The following is a 13,109-nucleotide window of genomic DNA, read 5'->3' on the forward strand; positions in this document are numbered from 1 at the left end:
GCAAGTAGTATCTGATAAATAAATATGCAGAAACTAATGCTACGTCTCCAGTTTTTTCCTTAACATTATCTCATACAGAAAGTTCCAGATATAACTCAATATATTTTTCTTCCTTGCGATTCTATATTCAATGATTCCAGATCAGTGACCCATTTAAGAATAGAAAAATGTAATAATATTAAAATAGGAGTTGGGGGGTGAGGAGGATAGTTCACCCCATTGTCTTATTGTCTTGAAATTCCTATAAATAAGTGTTACCTCCTGAGGACCTTCTATTAAAAGAGTTTTTAGAAGTGTAAAAGACATAAACTTTGTACTAAGGTAAGAATAAGATTAACTTATTTGCAGTTCCAAATTAATAAATCTAACAATTTAACTTAATAGTTCATAATAGCTTCAGAAATAGTGTGGATTCAATTCTACTTGCTGGATAGACTGGCTATGAGATTGTGGGTATGAACAGAAGTCACCCTTCTAGGAAAGTCAGAGACAGAAAGACTTGGGTTTGACTCAAGAATATTCAGAACCGAGGGATCTTTAAGTATGGTCCATCCCTTAGCCTGACCAAAGACGGACCATCTTCCCACTGTCCGCAATGCCTTCTTTGTATATAATCCATGTCTTTGAAAGGAGTTTGTATGATATTCAAGAAGTTGGACCTGAGAACCTGTTGGGACAGCTGGAGCATGACATACTGCTGGAAGAGGGGAAGAAGAGATGAATGGGGTTGGGAAGAGATCTTTCTTTTCCAGGCTAAAGGAGGGAAAAATCCCCAGCCAGAGACATGGTGTAGCTGGAAGGTATGAGATCTGGATTCTAGCCTAGTTTTATTTCTATCCAGCTGTGCGATAACGCTTCTGGGCCTATATCTGACAAGGAAGGGCAAGAATGACCATCTTTGAGGGACAGGAAGACCAGGTAAGGAGGCTGTCTCATCAGGCCAGAGCATGGTGATGTCAGTGAAGATAAAAGAAGAGGTCAAAGTTGAGAGATGATTATGAGTTGTTAAAAATTAGAGACCTTGGAGTGAGAAAAATGGATGTAAAGATGATCCCAAGATTTCTGGCTTAAGTAAGTGGGTTGGTAATAATGCCTGTTACTGACGTAAGGAGAGACACAAGCTTGGGGAAAGGTAAGTTCTGATATAGGCAAAACTAAGGGGCTAGTGGGAGATTCAGCTGAGGTGCAGAGTAGATGGTAGAATCTGGAGCTTATAATGGGAGTCTAAACTGGAGATAAACCTTCAGCAGCTCTTGGCTCATTTGGTTGGCACCTGAAACTTTGGGAGGGAATGATCTCTCACTCAGGAGAACAGGGAGGTCTAAAAGAGAAGGGAACTAGGATGGACAACTGAGAAAGTGCAACAGTTAAAAGGAGGAGGAGACGTGCACAAAGATGGACAAGGAAGAATAAGAGGAAATCCAGGTGAGAATGGTAGCACAAAAGCCAAAGGAAATGAATCCTTTAAGAATGAGGGAGAAATGAATGGTTCCAAAGGTTGCTGGAATGTGCCATTTGGACTCAGTGTCATTTTAACATTAGGGAGATGTGTCCATGAAGTGGCGGGAGATGGAAGTGTATAAACCTCTTTCAAGAAATTTCTTTTGTGAAAGGAGGAAAATATAGAAGGGTAGCTGGAGGATTTTTCATAGAAAATAGAAACATCCACCAATTCTTCCCAGAGAAGTGTGAAAAATCAGCATCTACATCAATGATGAACTCTTATCTGCTTCAGGTATTTAGCTCAGCTTCTATATCGAATGTCAGGGCACACCGCCTCACAGCACAAGACACACGGATGCCTGAATACATAAGAATATGATTCCAAAGACATGTCACATCACACTTGCTACTGCTTGTAGACAATCAACATTTTAATTGGGTTTTTAATACTGAATGAGTAATGACTGATTACACGTTGGCTCATTAAAGGCCTCCACTGGCAGTGAGTGCGTAGGCATGGCAATCCGCTTAAGGGGTAGAGGTAACACTGAGGCAGACCCCAGAACTCAAAAATCAGAGAAATAGGGTTGCTATTAGGAAACAGACTTGAGCACTAGACTGTTCCTGGATGGTAGATAGATTTTCAAAGTTACCTTAATGAGACAGAATGGCTTTCAGGCTAGAGTAGAATGCAAAGAAAAAAAGACTTTTAATAAGTCATGAGCGTGTTGTTCAGAAATGCAGTGCAGTAGAAGGAGTTACCAAAGGAAGCAGTGGCTCTCCTCATCCTTTCCAGTACCACCTGAAAGAAGGCAGGCAGGGCACACTCTGTCGGGCCACACGTTCACGGAACCCTTATCATATTGTGAAGATAAGCGAGTCAGACCATCTGAGCCTAATGATAATGAATTCAAACTTACCTCTCTAACTCCATGCTCACCAAGCAACCTTTTGGATGGTAATTCTCCTCCCTTTGTAGCTTGCTGTAAAACCATATTCACATTTTAAGTAGTGATTAGTTTCAACAACACGTCATCTGACACATTGACAAATGCTAATAAGTATAATTTTATTGGTTTGGTTTTGTTTCTCTCTGGTTGGCAGTTTTTTTGTTTCCTAATTTTATAAACATAATGGACTTATATTTAGTTTAATATTTGCATACATTTAAGTTATCAAGTATTAAAAAGTAATGAAAATAAAAGTTCTTGGGACCTGCAATATTTTTCTCTTAATAGGTTTGTTTATTATTAAACAGTGTCACAAATTAAAAATCTAAGTGATGCTTAAAACAATCAATCCATTTTATGCCTAGGAACCACAATTTGACTAGATTTCACTTTTTTATCACTTCAAAAATTAGTGTTTTTTTTCTTTTCAAATCCATTGAAAAAATTAATAGACTTTATTTTTTAGAGAAGTTTTAGGTTTACAAAAATATTAAGAGGAAAGTACTGAGAGTTCCCATATACTCCTTGCCCACACACACCTTGCTTTAGTGTTGTACATTTGTCACAACCGATAAGCCAGTATTCCAGGCACTACAGTGTGGAATCAAATCTCCTTCCTGGAGGTGGGCGGGTCCAACACTTTCTAGAAATGCTGGAATTTTGTCTAGTACTAAAAAAGAAAAAGGTATTTGAAATTGCTGATAGAAGCTACACAAATGCTGTATTTTAAACGTGCTCATTTTCAGAAGTATTTATAAACAATAACAATTTTCTTTTTACTGCAATCTTCCAGCCTCTAGCAACCACCAATAGGTTCCCTGAATGTAAAAAAACAAAAACAAAAGCAAAACTAAAAATAAAACCTATTAAGGTAACTTCATGTCATGACTCTTGACTACAGTCATCTTGTTAAATTCTATTTTCTTCACATAGAGGGGTGAGAGAAGGAACTGACAGGAGAAGAAACTTGTTTTTAAGCTACAAATTTTCATGCTTTATGGTGGATTTTGTCAGAGTAAGGGTTTCCAGACTAAAGAGCCACATCCTTAGAGACTATACTATAGGCACAGATTTAAACAGAATTAATATCGATGACATTTAGAAGCATACATGTAGACTTCGATGGCAAACGGACCTAGCCTCCTTACCAAAAAATGATATTCTCCACATTTTTTTCCTCTCAAATTCCAGGAGGATGTAGACTCCAATCTGATGAATTTTGTGGGCTTCTATTTGACATATTTGATTGAATATCATTATTATACTGGGGGGGGGGGGTGAGAAGCTGGAAATTTCAGCTCTCAGAACAAATTTGTTAAACTGAAACCTTAGTAATCTATCCAGGATAGTAGTAATCCGTTTAAGAAAAAAAGCTGATAAAAGAAAAGGTTAAATAAAGAAACAACAGTAAAATTGTGTGAAGGCCACATTAATTGCTGGATTTTATTTCCTAAATTTTGCTAACAAAGCACTATTGTTTGATCCTGACCAAGGCTGTGCTAACTTGGTCTTTAGAACAGTGGTTGCCAGCTGAGGATGATTTTATGCTGGGGATATTTGGTGATATCTGGAGACATTTTAGTTGTCACAACTGAGGGTGGGTGTGCTGATGTTGTCTAGTGGGTAGAAGCTGCAGATGCTGCTGAACATTCTATGATGCACAGGACTGTCCCCACAACAAAGATGTATCTGGACCCAAATGTTAATTGGGCAGAGGTTGAGAAGCCCAGCCTTAGAGGAATATACCACGAAAACCACATTTTCCTTATCTTTAAGTAACTTTAGTAAGAATATAGATATCCTATGGAATGCTCTTCTCAAAACCCAAGCAAAATGCAGTTTCCACACAGAACATGTTCTGGTCAATGTACATACAAGTTGAATATTTTTTTTAAAAAAGCTTTCTATTAAATTAAAAGACATAGTAGAATATATTTATTGCATCTGTTTATGAAGCATCTGCATAAGCATATTCACCAAGTAAAGCACACCAACGATACCCCCCCTTGTTTATGGGATACATAACAGGACACTGAGTCATGATTTACTGCAGTTTATGTTCTATCACAGGGTAACTGATTAGAAAGTTGTAGTTACTTCTGTTTAAATATATAGCTATTGCTCTGTCCTCTGGCTCACTTTGAAAACTGGTGCTTCTGAAAGCTTAAGGTACTATTTTTATTCTTCTTATTTGGCTCTGACTTGTGTGACTATGTTCCTGCCCCTCATTCTCCTTGGCTTGGTCACACTGGTAGAGAATGAGAGAGAGAGTGAGTGTGTGTGTATGTGTGTGTGTGTGTGTGTGTGTGTCTGGGATGGGTGGCAGGGTTGCAGACAAGGCTCAGATAATTTCTCTTTCAGGATTATCTTCGCTCTGAAAACCAGAATTTATAATCTCACAAAATCAGATTTTCCTTTTAGATATGTATTCTTAAACACACAATCTCTTCCTAGTAAAACTTAAAAAACAAGGAAAATGATATCTGAACATGTTGGGCACTTAAAAATATTTTTGTCCAGGCTTTAGTTCAATTTAGAATAAAATTATTAAGTGTTCTAGTTGTAATTACTCTAAATGCAATAAAAAATATTGTTTAAAACAGTGACTTTAACTCCGTTGTTTCTCCCTGAGAATGAGAGCTAAAGTAGATCATAGTGAAATCAAATAACATATTTTTTTTAAAAACATTAATTTATATGAACCATTTAGAAGAAAGCATTAGAAATATGTAAAAGCTTATTTCAAAAGAGATCATGACAGAAAAATAATTTGACTTCATTTCAATATAATAAAAGCTATAATTTGTTAATTGCCTGAAACTGACACGGACCTTCCTTGAAGGCAGATATTGTGTGGGTGGACATGTTGATAACCCTGTTTGGAGTGCTACAGTCTTATGAGGTTGCCTACCTATGAAGTTCAAGATTCCACATGCTAAACATGTCCAAATGACTTTTTATGTTCTATTTCACCACTACACAATTTCATACTCATTCCATACAAAGAGAATGTCCAACTAGGGTTGCATTTTTCTAGAGAATGACAAGATCTATGCCAATTAACTGTCTCTTTTCTAACATAGGGATAATTTGTCAACAACTACTATGTGCTATATTCGCAATTATTTTATCATTCAACTGAATCATAGACTGCTAACAGCATTTCTACATTAAAGGGCATTGAGGCTGGGACTTTTAGGAGCTGAATAAGAGCCTGTGCTTGGGTATACCATGTTTTTAACTGACTCTATTTGAGTCCTACCGTAATATTTTTCTTTTCTTCTCTGTTGAATAAAGAGAACATTTTATGACCGCCAAGTGTGTACTATTCCCAGCAAAGAAAGTTCTTATTTGCCTTCTTCTTCCCAGGAAATTTTCTTTAAATTTTATCCTGAAACTTGGCTAGCCTCTTGATCACTTGGCCCCCAAACATCAAGTCCTTGGTAATATCATCTGCCTGTTCCAATGAGAAAACCAAGGATGTACTTGTGTATTTAATACCCCTTAGTGATCAGTGAGAGCTGGAAGCACTTTTAGAGATGGTTTAATTTATAAAATCATTCACAGGCAAGGAACATGAGGGATAGAGATTTTAGTTGCCATAATCCTCAGAGCTCTTCTGTATCAGAGCTAGGATTAGAATTCAGGTCTTTAACACTTCAAAATAGTAACGTTTAAGAGGAGTAATATAGAATAGCCCATATATTTAAAACAAGTGCTCATTTCTATTTCTGTTTGAGTGCAAGATGATTAAAACAGGCTCAAATGCATGATATATTTTATAAAATCAATGTTCCACTATTTTAATAAACATTATTAAAGGATTTCAATTAACCTGTAAAAAGATACAAGATAACCTCAACAAAAAGCGTGTTTATCCAATTAAAAAAAGATCTCAATCTTGGAAATAGAATAGACAAAATGCAAGAAACATTTAACAAGGACGTAGAAGAACTAAAGAGGAAACAAGCAACAATGAAAAACACAATAAATGAAATTAAAAATACGCTAGAAGGGATCAATAGCAGAACAACGGAGGCAAAAGAACGGGTAAGTGACCTGGAAGATAAAATAGTGGAAATAACTACTGCAGAGCAGAATAAAGAAAAAAGAATGAAAAGAACTGAGGACAGTCTCAGAGACCTCTGGGACAACATTAAACACACCAACATTCGAATTATAGGGGTCCCAGAAGAAGAAGAGAAAAAGAAAGGGACTGAGAAAATATTTGAAGAGATTATAGTTGAACACTTCCTTAATATGGGAAAGGAAATAGCTAATCAAGTCCTGGAAGCACAGAGAGTCTCATACAGGATAAATCCAAGGAGAAACACGCCAAGACACATATTAATCAAACTATCAAAAATTAAATATAAAGAAAACATATTAAAAGCAGCAAGGGAAAAACAACAAATAACACACAAGGGAATCCCCATAAGGTTAACATCTGATCTTTCAGCAGAAACTCTGCAAGCCAGAAGGGAGTGGCAGGATGTACTTAAAGTGATGAAGGAGAAAAACCTACAACCAAGATTACTCTACCCAGCAAGGATCTCATTCAGATTTGATGGAGAAATTAAAACCTTTACAGACAAGCAAAAGCTGAGAGAGTTCAGCACCACCAAGCCAGCTTTACAACAAATGCTAAAGGAACTTCTCTAGGCAAGAAATACAAGAGAAGGAAAACACCTACAATAACAAACCCAAAACATTTAAGAAAATGGGAATAGGAACATACATATTGATAATTACCTTAAATGTAAATGGATTAAAGGCTCCCACCAAAAGACACAGACTGGCTGAATGGATACAAAAACAAGACCCGTATATATGCTGTCTACAAGAGACCCACTTCAGACCTAGGGACACAGACAGACTGAAAGTGAGGGGATGGAAAAAGATATTCCATGCAAATGGAAATCAAAAGAAAGCTGGAGTAGCAATTCTCATATCACACAATATAGACTTTAAAATAAAGATTATTACAAGAGACAAAGAAGGACACTACATAATGATCAAGGGATCGATCCAAGAAGAAGGTATAACAATTGTAAATATTTATGCACCCAACATAGGAGCACCTCAATACATAAGGCAAATACTAACAGCCATAAAAGGGGAAATTGACAGTAACACAATCATAGTAGGGGACTTTAACACCCCACTTTCACCAATGGACAGATCATCCAAAATGAAAATGAATAAGGAAACACAAGCTTTAAATGATACATTAAACAAGATGGACTTAATTGATATTTATAGGACATTCCACCCAAAAACAACAGAATACACATTTTTCTCAAGTGCTCATGGAACATTCTCCAGGATAGATCATATCTTGGGTCACAAATCAAGCCTTGGTAAATTTAAGAAAATTGAAATCGTATCAAGTATCTTTTCCAACCACAACGCTATGAGACTAGATATCAATTACAGGAAAAGATCTGCAAAAAATAAAAACACATGGAGGCTACACAATACACTACTTAATAACGAAGTGATCACTGAAGAAATCAAAGGGGAAATCAAAAAATACCTAGAAACAAATGACAATGGAGACACGACGACCCAAAACCTATGGGATGCAGCAAAAGCAGTTCTAAGAGGGAAATTTATAGCAATACAAGCCTACATCAAGAAACAGGAAACATCTCGAATAAACAACCTAACCTTGCACCTAAAGCAATTAGAGAAAGAAGAACAAAAAAACCCCAAAGATAGCAGAAGGAAAGAAATCATAAAGATAGATCAGAAATAAATGAAAAAGAAATGAAGGAAACAATAGCAAAGATAAATAAAATTGGTTCTTTGAGAAGATAAACAAAATTGATAAACCATTAGCCAGACTTATCAAGAAAGAAAGGGAGAAGACTCAAATCAATAGAATTAGAAATGAAAAAGGAGAAGTAACAACTGACACTGAAGAAATACAAACAATCATGAGAGATTACTACAAGCAACTCTATGCCAAGAAAATGGACAACCTGGAAGAAATGGAAAAATTCTTAGAAATGCACAACCTGCCGAGACTGAACCAGGAGGAAATAGAAAATATGAACAGACCAATCACAAGCACTGAAATTGAAACTGTGATTAAAAATCTTCCAACAAACAAAAGCCCAGGACCAGATGGCTTCACAGGCGAATTCTATCAAACATTTAGAGAAGAGCTAACACCTATCCTTCTTAAACTCTTCCAAAATATTGCAGAGGGAGGAACACTCCCAATCTCATTCTACAAGACCACCATCACCCTGATACCAAAACCAGACAAAGATGTCACAAAGAAAGAAAACTAAAGGCCAATATCACTGATGAACATAGATGCAAAAATCCTCAACAAAATACTAGCAAACAGAATCCAACAGCACACTAAAAGGATCATACACCATGATCAAGTGGGGTTTATTCCAGGAATGCAAGGATTCTTCAATATACGCAAATAAATCAACGTGATACACCATATTAACAAATTGAAGGAGAAAAAACATATGATCATCTCAATAGATGCAGAGAAAGCTTTTGACAAAATTCAACACCCATTTATGATAAAAGCCCTGCAGAAAGTAGGCATAGAAGGAACTTTCCTCAACATAATAAAGACCATCTATGACAAACCCACAGCCAACATTGTCCTCAATGGTGAAAAACTGAAACCATTTCCACTAAGATCAGGAACAAGACAAGGATGCCCACTCTCACCACTATTATTCAACATAGTTTTGGAAGTGTTAGCCACAGCAATCATAGAAGAAAAAGAATTAAAAGGAATCCAAACTGGAAAAGAAGAAGTAAAGGTGTCACTGTTTGCAGATGACATGATACTATACATAGAGAATCCTAAAGATGCTACCAGAAAACTATTAGAGCTAATCAATGAATTTGTTAAAGTAGCAGGATACAAAATTAATGCACAGAAATCTCTTGCATTCCTACACACTAATGATGAAAAATCTGAAGGTGAAATTAAGAAAACACTCCCGTTTACCATTGCAACAAAAAGAATAAAATATCTAGGAATAAACCTACCTAAGGAGACAAAAGACCTGTATGCAGAAAATTATAGGACACTGATGAAAGAAATTAAAGATGATACAAATAGATGGAGAGATATACCACGTTCTTGGATTAGAAGAATGAACATTGTGAAAATGACTCTACTACCCAAAGCAATCTACAGATTCAATGCAATCCCTATCAAACTGCCACTGGCATTTTTCACAGAACTAGAACAAAAAATTCCACAATTTGTATGGAAACACAAAAGACCCCAAATAGCCAAAGCGTTCTTGAGAATGAAAAATGGAGCTGGAGGAATCAGGAGAAATCAGGCTCCCTGACTTCGGACTATATTACAAAGCTACAGTAATCAAGACAGTTTGGTACTGGCACAAAAACAGAAACATAGATCAATGGAACAGGATAGAAAGCCCAGAGATAAACCCACACACATATGGTCACCTTATCTTTGATAAAGGAGGCAAGCATATACAGTGGAGAAAAGTGGTGCTGGGAAAACTGGACAGGTACATGTAAAAGTATGAAATTAGAACACTCCCTAACACCATACACAAAAATAAACTCAAAATGGATTAAAGACCTAAATGTAAGGCCAGACACTATAAAACTCTTAGAGGAAAACATAGGCAGAACACTCTATGACATAAATCACAGCAAGATCCTTTTTGACCCAGCTCCTAGAGAAATGGAAATAAAAACAAAAATAAACAAATGGGACCTAATGAAACTTAAAAGCCTTTGCACAGCAAAGGAAAACATAAACAAGACGAAAAGGCAACCCTCAGAATGGGAGAAAATATTTGCAAATGAAGCAACTGACAAAGGATTAATCTCCAAGATTTACAAGCAGCTCATGCAGCTCAATAACAAAAAAACAAACAACCCAATCCCAAAATGGGCAGAAGACCTAAATAGACATTTCTCCAAAGAAGATATACAGATTGCCAACAAACACATGAAAGAATGCTCAACATCATTAATCATTAGAGAAATGCAAATCAAAACTACAATGAGATATCATCTCACACCAGTCAGAATGGCCATCATCAAAAAATCTAGAAACAATAAATGCTGGAGAGGGTGTGGAGGAAAGGGAACACTCTTGCACCGTTGGTGGGAATGTAAATTGATACAGCCACTATGGAGAACAGTATGGAGGTTCCTTAAAAAACTAAAAATAGAACTACCATATGACCCAGCAGTCCCACTACTGGGCATATACCCTGAGAAAACCATAATTCAAAAAGAGTCATGTACCAAAATGTTCATTGCAGCTCTATTTACAATAGCCAGGACATGGAAGCAACCTAAGTGTCCATCATCGGATGAATGGATAAAGAAGATGTGGCACATATATACAATGGAATATTACTCAGCCATAAAAAGAAACGAAATGGAGGTATTTGTAGTGAGGTGGATGGAGTTAGAGTCTGTCATACAGAGTGAAGTAAGTCAGTAAGAGAAAAACAAATACAGTATGCTAACACATATATATGGAATCTAAGGGAAAAAAAAAAAGGTCATGAAGAACCTAGCGGCAAGATGGGAATAGAGACACAGACCTACTAGAGAATGGACTTGAGGATATGGGGAGGGGGAAGGGTAAGATGTGACAGGGTGAGAGAGTGGCATGGACATATATACACTACCAAATGTAAAATAGATAGCTAGTGGGAAGCAGCCGCATAGCACAGGGAGATCAGCTCGGTGCTTTGTGACCACCTAGAGGTGTGGGATAGGGAGGGTGGGAGGGAGGGAGACGCAAGAGGGAAGAGATATGGGAACATATGTGTATGTATAACTGATTCACTTTGTTATAAAGCAGAAACTAATACACCATTGTAAAGCAATTATACTCCAATAAAGATGTTAAAAAAAAAAAAAAGATTTCGATGCCTCTAGGTTCCTCAGAGCAACATCAAAATAGGGGCTGAGTTTTATCTCATCTACTTTATCTCCAAATGGCAATTCTAGATTAGACATGTAAAGTCACATCCAGCATTAAAAAATTAAAATGGCAGTGAACCTTGGTTATATAATTTGCTTATTTCCCTTAATGTACTATACAGCCAATGTCATATAATTTAAATATCAATGATACTAATTTTTAATATATGTGTCAATGTTATTAAAACAGCCATATAAACTTCGTACTGTGTTTGGAGTCAAAAATATACTTTAATGCTTATAACGTGAACAACAAAGTTTCCTTGGTAATCTCTACTTACAGAAATGGCAGCAATAAACATTAATAATCTTCTAAAATTTAGATTAGTTACTTTCATTGCAAAATGTTTGTGATCACACTGTAACTCAAGTTTTTAGGTCACTTGAAATAGTATGCTCTGGGAACTCATTGGTAAACTTTCCAAAGGGCATTTAATGCTGGCATTGACTTGTTGGCTATTTATGCTCGTTGGCGGGGCATACAACTCTGAGTATAATTGCAAGTGGTTTCTGATTTCCCCCCACCCCCCTGCTCCACCCTGCCAAAAGAAGTTCTTAATGCAGAGAATATTGTCTCCATTCTGAATAAATCTTTGGCATATTTTCAAACAGAAAAGCACTGTAGTCGTTATAATCTGCCTGACCTACTATGGCCCTAAGAGACTTTGTTGGCTAGCACTATGGGCTTAGAACATAGAATAGAACATATTTTTCTGGAAACTATTTTGCAGAGTTCTTGGTGGCATTGCTTAAATACCACACGTTGTCAAAACTGTCTGATTAAACATGTAATCCCTGAACCTAAATTCATTCTCAAACAGGACTCTACGGATTTCAGAATGATCCCTACCACTCTAACTTCTTTTACTGTTTCTACTATAGAAATCTGTCAATCTATCTCAATATTCCTATGACAGTGTTGAATTTTTCCATTTTGAATCTTATTAATTTGGAGCACAGACGTCACCAACATGAAGTTACTGCCTACAAGGCTTGAAGTCTTTAGAAACCAAAGTATTCTCTAAAACAATGTTCCTCAAACTTTAATATGCATAAAAATGACCTGAGAATCTTGCTAAGACGTAGATTCTGATTCAGTAGGGCTGAGGTGGAATCTGAGATTCTTCATTTCCCACAAGCTCCTAGGTGACGCTGATGCTGGAAATCCTCTACAGCAAGGCTCTAAAAGACACACCGGATAAAATCAAGCAGTTGACTTACGGCAACTTATTCTTTAAGATGTGTAGTTCTAAAGCATTTGTGAAAAATATTTTCCTCCTACCTTATACTAACTCTTCACTTAAAGAGAATCAGGTACGAAGGGGAGGGGCTGCCAAATGTGGACACACAATGGAGAAATGTTCCTCTTTTCTACCAATCTGAAACTTTGCAGGTTGGCTCAAAGAGGCTGAGTCTTAGAGGTTTACATGACAATGTCTGCATACTAAACTGGAGGAGTCGTTCCTGAAGCTATGCCAGGATTGTCAGGGTCAGCTCTGATGGAATGGTCATATGGAGACAGATGATGATGCTTGGGATGACTTTCTATACCAAGTCTTTGTAAGATTTTCAGAAGATACCCATTATGAATATAGATACAATTAGATGCATTTATATGCAAGTTTGTAGATACGTATGGATATGTATGCATATGTACATTTATGTGTGTTTACTCCAGAACAGAAGAAAGGAAGAGGACACAATTTTTTTAAACCAACATCACAGAGAAGAACACTAACACATAATTAT

Source organism: Balaenoptera acutorostrata, chromosome 8 (genome assembly GCF_949987535.1).
Source record: "Balaenoptera acutorostrata chromosome 8, mBalAcu1.1, whole genome shotgun sequence".
NCBI classification, from domain to species: domain Eukaryota; kingdom Metazoa; phylum Chordata; class Mammalia; order Artiodactyla; family Balaenopteridae; genus Balaenoptera; species Balaenoptera acutorostrata.